Source organism: Pelobates fuscus, chromosome 7 (genome assembly GCF_036172605.1).
Source record: "Pelobates fuscus isolate aPelFus1 chromosome 7, aPelFus1.pri, whole genome shotgun sequence".
Lineage (NCBI taxonomy): Eukaryota > Metazoa > Chordata > Amphibia > Anura > Pelobatidae > Pelobates > Pelobates fuscus.
The window spans coordinates 101,666,218-101,673,022 of record NC_086323.1 but is presented as its reverse complement, the minus strand read 5'-3'; positions in this window follow the sequence as shown (position 1 = coordinate 101,673,022).

The following is a 6,805-nucleotide window of genomic DNA, read 5'->3' as shown; positions in this document are numbered from 1 at the left end:
AATGTATTAAAAATTATAAAATAGGGGCATGGCTGAGTGCTCAAGCCGAGAGGACGCACTTATATGAAGCTCCTGCAGCCCGTGCAAAGCTGAGCAAATAATAATCGGAGTACCAAGCATTTCTGATCACTGGGACCACACATACATTTGTCATGTCTCAAAGGCTAAAATCCAAAGCGGCAACAGCAGATCGAGCGTCCTTTTTCCTAGCAAGAGCCTCAGCGGAGGAAACACCGGGAAAGGTCCTTATCCCTCCCAAGATGGCAGTGACGCTCACTATCGGGAGATCTCTCCCTCCCCACCGACCTCGCCAAGCTCTTACACAGAGAAGGGATCCCTGACCACCTCCACCATGAAAACATTGATGGCAGAGCTCTCTACCACAATACAAGCTACCATCACCACCCAATTGCTAGCACTGGCAACAGAACTGCGCAAAGAAATGCAGGATCTGGGACAGAGGACTGCTCATGTAGAAAAGGAGATGGATGAGTTTGCAGTAGCTCATAATAGCTTAGCAGATAAGCTTCAGGAAATGGATGAAGTCTTAGTCACACAAAAACAGAAATTTTGACTTACCGTAAATTCTTTTTTTCTTAATATGGTGGCAGTACCAGTGGGTTTTGCTCCTTCCTGTGGACAAGCATCTAACAAGCTTAATTAAATCAACAAAACCCCTCCCCCTATAAGAAGGGCTATCCGGCAAAACCAACCTCAGTAAGTAGCAAGAAAAATCCCAAATAGAACTCATACTGAATCAAGAAAATGTAATATAGAGGGAGGGAAGCTGTACTGCCACCATATTAAGAAAAAAAGAATTTACGGTAAGTAAAAATTTGTTTTTTCTGTCATATGGTGGCAGTACCAGTGGGATATAGCAAGATCCTTAACTAGGGCGGGTTCAATGTCACCGTAGGTCGCAACTTATACGCCTAAAAAGCAGTTTCAGAGGATGAGAACATCTCTAACCTGTAGAGCTTTATGAAAATGTGGAATGTAAGCCCAAGATGGTGCCTAACAGATGGCCACTAGAAAAAACAAGTGTTCTTACTGACCCAGAGGCAGCCAATACTCCAAGCGTCCTGAGAGAAGCCGGAACTTGAAGACCACCGGGAGAAAATGGCCAACCAACATACTCGCCTGAGTCAAATGAAACAAAAGAGTTGCAGGAATCACTGTATCCTTACACCTTTTATGGGAGGATAACAAACAGAGGACCAGAATAACTGAGCTCTTCAGTCCTAGGAAAAGAGACATTACAAAGCTCCTTCAAGCTACACTTAGTACCAACCCATAGGGAAAAAAAAATGTTTAGCGTGAAGAACCACCGTGTCCATGAGCAATACTGAAAAATCATCTGGGGATGAAAACGACTGAAGCTCTCTGAACCTATTAGCCGATAAGATGGCCCCCAAGAAGGTGTCCTGGAGAAACAAAACTTGTGAGGGAAACCCTTTAACAGGATCGAACGGGTGTTACCTCAAAAGAATTAAAAAAAAATATATCAAAATTCAAGGACAAAAATACCAGGAAGGGAAAACAGAACTCTAGGAGGATGTCTGGACCTGGCAGATTACAAAAAACCTCAAGCTTAAAATCTGGATGTAAACTCTAAGAACAGCAGGATTCTCAGGCTTGAAGGCCTGGACCTCAAAACAGAAAACACAGAAGCCTGCCGAACAAAAAAACAGAAGACATTAAAGCAAGGGTTTTTAGACGAATGAAACACACCAGCAGGGGTGTTCCCAAAATCCCCCCCAAAAATTTCTAACCCTTATCAGAAAGTAGACCTTTAAACAGGATATATAGTTGCCAAGCAACATAGCCAAACAAATCTTCCCGCAGACCTAGATGACGAAGAAGAACCCTAGCCGTAGTCAGGCTATCAACCTGAAACTCTACAGAACCACTAGGGTAGATCCCTATACATCATGAGACCGATAGAGCTTTGAACGTTTGGGAATCAGAATCTTTATGCTCAGCATGGAATAAGAACCAGGATAAGGCTCCGATAGACCTAATTTTTTAAGACAACTAGAAAAAACGTAAGCGGAAGTAAGACACATTACAAAGAGAGTAATCCATCACCGAGGGACCTGTACTGAAACAGGAAGTGACTTGGTCGTTGAAAAGTTTGTCAACAGAGCCCTGGCTGGAACAACAATTTTCCACTCCAGAGAGTCAAATTACACGGACATAAGGACCAAACTTCCTAATTCCAAATACCCTCTCTGAGCTAGACGGCTATGTCAATCCCTCTGAAAAGAACTACCGAAATATCTACTAGATGAATTTGCACCTCAGCAAGATAACCGCATGCAGGAGAGAGAGAGAGCGCCTACACCGGTTCCTCCCTGCCGGTTTGTTGCGGTCACCGGCCCGCCGAGCCTCACGGTCGTGCCCGACCGGCACGACCGCTCCGACTACACGAGCTTACCTGCTCGTCGGCGAGCCGGGAACCGCGCGTGTAGTTCTTCCGGGCATCACGCCCGAATCCAATATGGCGCCGACCACGTGGTCGCGTCTATGGATAGCCCCGCCCCCGAGAATTATACTAACGTGTGCGTGACGTCACGACGTCAACGCACACGCACGTTCTGGGGTCAGAGGTCGCCCTCTGACCAATCATAGCTCAGAGAGGGGTATTTAAACCCCTAATTCACCCTAGTACTTTGCCATGTCGTGGTTTCAGTTCCCTGGTTTCCTGAAAGTGCTATTTTCGTGTTTCTGATTTCCTGGTATCCTGATCCTTGGCGTTTCCCTGGTTATTCTGATCTCTGGTTTCCCTGACTTGGCTTGTTTTATCGGTATTGAGTATTTTCTGGCTTCCTTGACCTCGGCTTTCCCTTTGACCATTCTCTGTCTCTAGCGTATTAGTCCGGCCATTCTAAGGTCCGGTTTACGCTCTGTCCTGTTATTTTTCCTTTTCTGACTTATGTATATGTTTACATAGTTTCTGCGTGCTGGACCACATTACTAGTCGTGACACGGTTGATGTACCAACCCTGTAGAAGAGTGCGCCTGAATATTTACAGCCTTCTGCCGTATCTACGGAATGAAGAGATGAAGGGTGGCAATACACCTTAAAACCCCTGGAATCTGCGGATTTTCCCTTAATCATTACCACGAAACATGAAGGGGAAAAAAAGAGAAACTGTAGCGATCCGCAACCAGAAAACATTAGACGGAAAACAGACTTCCTGAAATGAACTCTATCTAATTAGAAAATTGGATCCGCTACTACCAACACCCCTTCTTCTATGATCGGGGAGAGAAAACAGTGGGATTTATTTTATTTTTTTTTCTAACATGTTACGAGATCTAGGGACTCTTATGAATAGGCAATAGAATATATGGATTGCTGGGGAAACGTCGGTCTCAGACATTTTTCCCTCTGTACGCTCCGTCTGATCTCCAAAAATTAAAATAATCGCCTTAATATACACAACAGTACTTCTTCAGACAGTACCGAGGTTACACGCTAATCACCTGCTACAAATAACGGAATTTATTAGACCACTGCAATTTCTGAAACGACTGGGGCAGAGGTTAATCCTGTTCTGCAGTGTGTTGATGAAAAAAACCTACATTGTGTGTGTTCGTTAACCGTCCAAATTGCCAGAGATATCAGTAATCTATACTGAATCTTGTATGAACAGAAAGCATACCTACACAACCTATGCCATATACCAGGGTTACGCAACTCCTGTGGAGATGATATAGATACTGATATAGATATATGAGCTACTGTGAAGATGCTATCTCTATACCGTCTAATGAGCATACATCTCCTGGTAACTCATCCATAGAGAAACTAGTGAAGACATATACTGAGGCCCTGTCTTCCCAGTACCTCATACATAAGGCATATAGAGTATACCTATATCCCAGAAACTAGTGAGGCTTTTTTTTTTTTATAGAGTATAAAAAAGGAAAAGAACCCCCCTAAAATAGCCTATAGTGGTTACTAAAGTTGAGACCACACATCAACTCGACAGAGTATATAGTAGATGCATATACTAATGCTAAGTCCTCAAGTAACTCCTAACAGAGCATGCACGGAGGTTGAGTTCTCATTCCTAACGAATACAGTGCATACAACTAATGAAGCGGAGGCCACACTTCAAACTCGGCATAGAGCATATAGTGGGTGCATCTACTAAGGTCGAGTGGATAACAAAACAATGCGACATAGAGCATCTAGTGGATACATCTAAAGAGGTTCTTGTCCTTATACAAGGACTTTATAGTGTGTACCCCTACTGAGGCTGAGGCATCTTAGACACTCACACACAGAGCATATAGTGGGTACATATACTGTGCACAGCAACTCGTCATAGTGCCTATAGTGAGTGCATACACTGCTCACAGAACTCGTCCGAGCATAACGTGAGTACATGCTACACGTCTACAACTCGTCCGAGCATAACGTGAGTACATGCTACACAGCAACACGTCATATAGCATATAGTGAGTACATAAATTGCTCACATCAACTCGCCGTGCCTATAGTGAGTACATATACTGCTCATAGTAACTTGTCATAGAACATATAGTGGTAACATATACTGTTCACAGCAACACAACAGTGCATATAGTGAGAATATATACTGCTCATAGTAACTCGTCATAGAACATATAGTGATTACATATACTGTTCACAGCAACACGTCATAGTGCATATAGTGAGAATATATACTGCTCATAGTAACTTGTCATAGAACATATAGTGATTACATATACTGTTCACAGCAACACCTCGTAGTGCATATAGTGAGTATATATATACTGCTCATAGTAACTCGTCATAGAACATATAGTGATTACCTATACTGTTCACAGCAACACGTCGTAGTGCATATATTGCATACATCTTCTGCACACAGCAAGTCGTCATGGTGCATATAGTGAGTACATATACTGCTCACAGCAATTCGTCATAGTGCATATAGCGAGTACATATACTGCTCACAGCAATTCATCATAGTGCATATAGTGAGTATATATACTGCTCACAGTAACTCGTCATAGAACATATAGTGATTACATATACTGTTCACAGCCACACATCGTAGTGCATATATTGCATACATCTTCTGCACACAGCACTTCGTCATAGTGCATATAGTGAGTACATATACTGCTCACAGCAATTCGTCATAGTGCATATAGCGAGTACATATACTGCTCACAGCAATTCATCATAGTACATAAAGTGGGTACATATACTGCTCACAATAACTCCTCCTAGAGCATATCGTCATCTTCGTCCTCTTCTTACCACGTGGCTTCACACTTTGCAAATGAAGTGTCTAAACTTTTACAGAGATCATTTTGAAGGAAAGATTAATTCACCTTACCTCAAAATGCCTCTGAACCGTGTGGGGGGTTGGTGACACGGCGTACCACGTCTGGCAAGCATCCATGCTGTCAGTGGGTACTGCACAGCTTCGTCTATGCCGAGCATCAAACTTCGCTTTTTTTTATTTTTCATAAAGTTTCGGCATGCGCATGCGCACCACCGGAAACTTTTGGTGGAACGCATCACCTCCCGGGCGTGCGTTCCACCGCTGTGCGCAGGTCATCAAGACCGCCTCCAGAAAGTATTCGCCGGAACCTTCTCGGCATAAGAGGCAATGTATCCATTTGCTCCGTAACCATAACGGAGGTAGCATGGTCTCTCAGCTAACCGCCCGGGCAGCTCTCGAACCGGAATCCCCCAGACCAGCAGCCTGTGTGTCTCACCCTCCAGATGCTGTGTCCTTCCCTCTCGGGACAAGAAAGGAAACTGAGGTTGGTTTTGCCGGATAGCCCTTCTTATAGGGCAAGGGGGAGGGGTTTTGTTGATTTAATTAAGCTTGTTAGATGCTTGTCCACAGGAAGGAGCAAAACCCACTGGTACTGCCACCATATGACAGAAAAAAATTTAACCTGGTGATCTGGAGGACCACTTATGGAGAAACAACCTCCGCATTAGGGAGATTCCAGAGGACCTACCTAATTACCTACTGGACCCTTTTCCAAACTCTGACCCCAGAAATCCACCCAGAACAGCTCATAGTGGATAGGGCCCACCGACTCAGACAGCCTAAGCAACTGTCCTCCACAGTGACAAGGGATGTTATTACCCGCATCCACTTTTTCCATGTGAAGGAAGGCATAGCCAAGGCCTACAGAAATAGCGACCTCCCAGAGCCGTGTGGGAATATAAAGGTCTTCACTGATTTATCGGCAAGCACACTGCAGTTTCGCAAGGTCTTATCCCTTACTCACCTCTACGCTCCGAGCAAAGGAAATTTCCTACCAATGGGGATATCCAGCAAAGCTTCTCACACTGCGACTAGGAGCAATCCACTCAGTCACAACCACTGAGGAAGGCCTCTCCAGATACTACGCGACTGGGGCATTCCACTGCCAGATTTCCAGTCTTCAGTATCCGGTAAGATTCCTCTGATGACACCGGAGTGGATTAAACTTTACTTAATTCCGTTTTTGTCCTGGGTATTGTATGACCACATATGTCTGTTACACAATATGGACAGTGATTACCTGTTGCATTTTATTTATCATTTCATATTGTTCACATTATGTTATTACCTCAAACTCATCTAAGGTTTCACAAAGTATTAATATGTTCTAATACAGGGCATATCTCCAACCCTTTTTAGGGTCAACCTGCCCATAAGGCACTCAATATGCTTATATCCATAAGTTAAATATGGTTAGATCTAGACTCTGCCCATTCTGCATAATGCAGAAAGATCACTGGGCGGCAGCAATGACTACAGTACACATGAGCCCCAAT